This window comes from Pantherophis guttatus, chromosome 5 (assembly GCF_059756535.1).
Source record: "Pantherophis guttatus breed Tessera chromosome 5, ASM5975653v1, whole genome shotgun sequence".
Classification (NCBI taxonomy): domain Eukaryota; kingdom Metazoa; phylum Chordata; class Lepidosauria; order Squamata; family Colubridae; genus Pantherophis; species Pantherophis guttatus.
The window spans coordinates 102321110-102327531 of NC_142067.1; the positions used below are offsets into that span (position 1 = coordinate 102321110).

The 6422-nt window shown below is 34.7% G+C and overlaps 1 long non-coding RNA gene across 2 annotated transcripts; it reads left to right on the forward strand.

The window, feature by feature from the left end:
- Nucleotides 1–3980: 3980 nt before the first annotated feature.
- LOC117667238 (uncharacterized) lies at nt 3981–5445 on the forward strand. Of its 2 annotated transcripts, none has more exons than XR_004591992.3 (2): nt 3981–4323; nt 4886–5445. It is a non-coding gene; the product is annotated as an uncharacterized LOC117667238 (long non-coding RNA). The 2 variants fall into 2 exon arrangements; XR_009621090.2 differs by having other exon boundaries at nt 4889–5445.
- Nucleotides 5446–6422: the final 977 nt, after the last annotated feature.

Here is a 6422-nt window from a genome sequence, read left to right on the forward strand (position 1 = left end):
AAATTAAAAATTTTACCAAGTGCTATTGGTACAACTTTTGCTTTCTTTTGCTAGAGTCATTCCATTCTATTTGCAGGTCTTTGTATTTTGTTATCTTCTTTAGTTCTTTTTGTTCTATTTTACTGTTGTTATTATTATTGCCCTTTGATACCACAATTTGTCATATCATAGAAAGAGGCAATGCTTTCTAAGAAGGACATTTATGTATGTGTATGCGTATGTATGTTTATGTATATATATTCCCTTCTCAGCCACATGGATGGTATGTGTCTTCGTCAATCTCAAATCGTCTATCTTACTATCCCTTCTGACTCCTATCTGTGTCCCACCAATGAGGAAGTCTGATTTAGATTAAATAACTAAAATTTATTTCAATTTTATTTCATTGTTACTTTATTGGGAATGGTGATAAAGAGGAAGAAAAATAGGTTAAGTGTGTTGGCTATTTGGGATACACAGATGTAGAGTAACACTGAAGCTATAGACAAGGAGGGAGGGAAATTTCATTCCTTTTGAAATGAAATTATCAAGTTTGCATTTTTTGAAGCAGTAGTAGGCTCACTTCCCAGAATACAGAAGGAGTCTGCAAATTATCCCAGTGAGTCAGATTTCAGGTTCCTAGCTTAAGTTTATCGGGTGAGGTCCAACTTCTCTCTTGAGTTGAGTTGAGTTTGAGTTTATTTGATTTGTATACCGCCCTATCCCGAAGGACTCAGGGCGGTGAACAGCCAACAATAAAATACATAAATACACAAAATTTAAAAACCCGATAAAATCAAATTAAATTATTTGGCCCAGACAAATTAAAATACCCCAATAATTTAAAAAAATTAAAAGACATAGCTTGCAATGTCTTTCTGCTGTTTCTGAAGCAGAGTAGCAAGAGTACGCACATTCTCTCAATGAATGGAGACTTTCTACAAAGTTGTATGGGCTTTCTATTGCAATTAAAAATGCTCCAGGAGATGACTGTATGTCTTTTGCTGTTGCTATTACCTTTCTAATTACTGTGCTAATTTTATGAGGACGTTCTCTTTTTCTTCCTCTATGCTGAGAGAGGAGTAGAAAATAGTATGGAGGCATCAATAGTCACTCTGCTTATGTTGTCATGGCAGAGCATAGAATATATTAAAACTTTAATGTTCAATCATAACCCATCACTTTTTGCTGGAGAGGGAAGGAGAGAGAGAGAGAGAGAGAGAGAGAGAGAGAGAGAGAGAGAGAGAGAGAGAGAGAGAGAACACAATATTTGAGAGATTTATTTAATCTCTCTCTCTCTCTCTGTCCCACACCCCCTCTCTGTAGAGGGGGGGTGGGACAAAAAAGATTTGCACAAAAATGGCCATACTTATATTTTCCCCCTTCTCGTACAATCAGATAGAACTTGAGCAGATGGTGATGAAGTTGAGGTACTGCAGGACTCCATAAAAATATCCACCCTGTGGATACCTGCACAGGAGGCATTTTCTTCATGTAAGGCAAATGGCTTCTTCGCTTTTTTCTCTTTAAAACTGCAGGATTTTTGCAAAAAAACAGTCGAGTAAGATTTTATCCATTCCTCTCCTTTTCCTTTATTTTCTTTGGCTACCAGTACAACTGCATTCATATATTTCTTTTCTTTCTTTCTTTTTTTTAATTAGAGCCAATTATGTGACTGCCTATGCACATCTGACAGCCCATCAAACTGTAATTGCCTCACAAATCTTCTTGTAAAAAATGTAACTTAGAGCTACTCATCAGGCCCTCTTCTAAAGCTATTTGGGAATAATACATGATAAAAATATAATTTGAGGGCAAAGTACAAAGAAGCAGGATGTAAATGTATGCAATAGATTTCAAATGAATGAACAAAGCTACCCACCCCCCCAGCTTTCACTGTTAGAAAAATATGTGTTAAATTTTCACTTGTTTCCCTCTCCACTGCAAATGGTTTTAATCAGAACTCAGGGTTCTGGATTCTATATAATCTGATCATTATTCTATGACAGTATATAAGGGCTTCTGTTCTATATCTCATAAATATCTTTAAAGAGCACTTGGATTAATTTATAGCAGTCCTATAGTTCCAGTCAATTTCATTTAAGAGAACAAATATTCAAGGAGTTTTAATGTTTGTAACAACCTTACACACACATATATGCACACACACCAACCTAAGTTGGTGTTTAAATGCCTTACAGTGCTTTGATTCAGTCATTATTATCCTTTAGAAAATGTTACTATTAAAAATTAGGATCCAATAGTTTTGAAGGTATCACACATAAGGAGCACAATAGAGGGCATCATGACACAATGGAGTCTTCCATAAGAGAGTGATAGTAAATGACAACTTCCATGCATAACTATGTAACTGCTTATTATTGAATGACTATCTCCTAGAAGGTTTTGAGTTCGCTTCTCAATCAAACTGGAAGTAGACATTGTGAGATTCATATGACTGTGCCTGAAAACCACAATTCCCACATTTTATTCTTTGTTAACATCTGCTAATCCAGACCATATGCCATGATGTCACTGTGTGTCAAGTTTCCCCACCCACACGAAGCCATAAAAGTCAGGCTATAATGGCATCACATCAAGGTTTTGTATTGCAAAAATTTGCAATAGATTGATAAGAGAGGACTAATAGTCATACTTATTTGGTGCATTTTAATTTCAGTTTGAAATGCTGTCTTAAACGATGGGTTTTGATACACTGTAAAGTTGAAGAGCTGAAGATGGATATATTAATGACTGTACTACATCCTCAATTTGAAAGAGCACATGGGTCATTTGTGTTTCTCAACTTTGTAAAAGTACTTCTAGCTAACTTGAAGTAAGCTTCACTGAAATCCTTCTTTCTGAATAAATACATATAGGGTTGCACTTTTAAAAATATGCAGCGCTTCCTATCTTCTTTTAATATTTATAGGGATTCATCTACCCTTTTTCTTTTAGTATTTATAGGGGTGGCCAAATAAAGCAAACTGAAATAGAAACATGTAAATTAAAACAAAAAGATATTCTTCAGTTGATAAAATAATCAAATCCAGAACAGATTGGAAGCAGCCTAAAAATATAAACTCCTCTGTAGAAGAAAGAATGTTGTATCTTGATATTTAACAGGAGTTGTATCTCATTTTTAAATATAGGCCAGCATAGAGCAACAATTGTTTATTAAAAATGACATTGTTAATATTGAACACCACAGCTAAATGCAGCAAAGGAACACTCATTAGCTCGTGGTGCAGGATGCACTGCTTCAGGATTTAAGTTACATTCACTCAAGTCAAATATTTGAACATAAGTCAGAAGATATTCAGGGCCAGCTGTGTAGTTTGGGGAATTGTAGTCCCAAGACATCTGGAAACAAATTGCATAGGTAAGACTGAATGTAACTATGAGTATAACACATCCCTAGGTAGGCACTTCATCGGTTTACAGAATATGCTGTATTTAATAAGTGCAAAATTATGATTAATCAATCAGTCAGTCAAAATTCTCTCTCTTTCTCTCTGAAAGAATGTAGGCTAATGGTCCAGATATGCCTTTAAAAAATGAGGAAAGCTGTGCAACGATGACTTACCAGGTTTTAAAGCAAATGAAATAATACTGTAATATTACTATCCAAAATGATGTAACATGATTTGGTACAGAGTCTAAAAATAAAGATTGTGATAAAGGCATTATCAGCAGCTTAATTCATAAGCAGTTATGATATGGAATATTTGAAAACTCCTTCCAGATCAATCTTCAATGCACGTTGCTATATTTGTTGTCCATAGATAGGTTTCTGTTTTGGAGCAATATGGAAAAGATCGCACACCGCATCTCATCCTTTTTACCCAATAGGTCAAATGTTTAATAAGTCCACTTTAAAAGATTACTTTCCATTTTGTATCCTGGAGAAAGTATAACATCAGATTTCATGGTTTTATCCTATTCTACTACGTGTTCTTTGGTTGCCTTAGAAACGTGGTTGCTATGGATTACCCAGTGGGAGTTGTAAGGGTCAGTAAAGATCAGAGCCTGCCATTCTTCATTCAAAGGCAATTGTCCCTGAAAAATGTAACTTACTTCAATATTTAAGAGCCCAGCACTGATATTAAGTCAAAATGAAACTTCTGTTAAAAACCCATAATTAACCTTGTCTTCAACTTGAGGTCATACATTAATAGCAATTTCATAAAGTGGACATTCCTCTGTCTTTCATTCTGGAAAACTAAGATAGGCTTTAAATAACATGTCTCTGGGAAAAAAAAAATACATGGATAATCGTTGCCACTTACTTTATGTCATTATCTAAGCCCTGGAGACCTCACATTCCCAGCTCTTCTCCCGGAGGTAATTGCATACATCTTGGGAATGTGTGAAATAGTGTTAATATTCAGCACACCGGCTTTTTTCAAAGGCCTCTCAGCCCCACAATGCTGCTCTGTGCTGTTGGATTTTTGCTGACTTTGTTTTGGGTGAAGCCTCAACTGCTTAAGAAGAGACCACATTTTTCAGTGGGCAGCCCAAGGTGGATCTCACAATGTTTAATGCTTTCCTTATTTTATTTAGGCTAAAGGCTCACATATTTTAAAAACATGTTGCACGTACAGTGCAAACAAAAGGCGGCATAGAAACATAGGTACATCAAATTCCATTGTTTTAACATTTTTTGTTTGATTTGTATAAAAAAAGTGTCTGGTCATGTGAAATATATGGGGATTGTATCACAATTATGAAATTGGAGCAAAATGAAAAGGGAGATTTTATAACAACAGTGTTCTTTTAGGCTGGGCTATCCGGAGCAGACATAAATAATTTGCCAGCATGTAAGCAGATTAAATAACAATGAACTTCCTTTAATTTAATTATATTCATCCAAACTACATTATACTATCTTTCTCTTCAATTGTAGCAGTTATGACAGCCATCTGCAAGATTACCACATCTGAAAAAGTTTTACTGGTCTATAAAGATGGAGCATCTGTTTACAAAGTTAAGTGGAGCTAATGTAAATCTTTTATGTTGTCAAGAGCCACAGTGTTCTGCAACAGCAACCAAATGTATTCTAAAAGGTTCTGAACATCTGGACTATAGAATGTGCTTTAACAAAACTTCCTTTTTATATGCTTGATTTCTATATCAAATTGAAGAGCCAGACTTCTGCTTCAGTAAAGTTTTACATACTGAATTACTTATATTAAGGAATCATCAAGCAAACAAACTTCATGGCTTCCATACCTTTCCATCCCAAATTTTACTGCAATGGCACCATCTTTATCCTTTCCAATCAATATAATCAGGGATACTTTTTTGGTTCATATTTGGCTGTCACTGATAAAATAACAGAGCATTATCTGAAAAAGAGCAGGATGATAAAGAAATTATAAAATATCAACAGACAATTTTAATAGCAACTCTTGATTGACCTTTGTACTAATTTGAATTCTTAAATAGAACCATGCTGGACATCTATATACTACTAAAAGTTTTATGTCTGTTTGATTGTTTATAACCTTCAGTTGAATGAAATGATGCATCGTAAGGGCAATGATTTTTGAATCAATGTACCTCAAATGGGTTAACTTACAACATGCATTCAAAATCTGGGCTCCCATTATTCCTGTGGGATTGAAATTTGACAAAGTTGTGGTTACTTCAGAGCTGCCATACCACATTACTGTGGTCAACCACATGCAGATGATAATAATTTCCAACATTCCCTACCAGTTTCCTACAAAGAAAGTCATTGGGGAAGCCAGCAGGAAGTTGAAGTCATTCCTACTCCCACTGCTTTTTTGCCCACTTGTAAAATAAGGAAAGGTTTAGGTAAAGAAATATTTCTGAAAAGACGACCCACTATGTCATGGGTTGTCTAGTCGTCTTCTAAATTGAAAGGAGAGCAATAGTTCCTTGAATATAATGAGTCATTATTTCTTCTGAGCCTAAAAGTCACTTGTTTAAACAACTGTTGCATCAAGATGGCAAAAGCTTTGCTCACTCTTAGTTGACTTCTCTCACTAGAAGAGCCAGTTTGGTTTAGTGGTTACAACACCAGGTTAGTAGCTAGAAGACCATGAGTTCTAATACCACTTTAGGCGTGAAAAGTGACCTGGGTGACTTTGAGCCAGTGACTTTCTCTAAGTCCAACCCATGTCATAGGATTGTTGTGGGGAAAATAGAAAGAAAAAAAAAGTATTGGATATGTTTACCACCTTGAGCAGTTTGTTAAAATAATAAAGGGCAGATAATAAATAAATAAATAAATAAATAAATAAATAAATAAATAAATAAATAAATAAATAAATAAATAAATAAATAAGTTACAGTGATAATAAACTTGATGGCTGTAGTTTTGATTTTTCTGGTTTTGGGATTTAAATATGTTATAAACCACCTTTACAACTGCTACTAAAGCATATTAAAAAGTTATCCTAAATTAATTAGTGCAT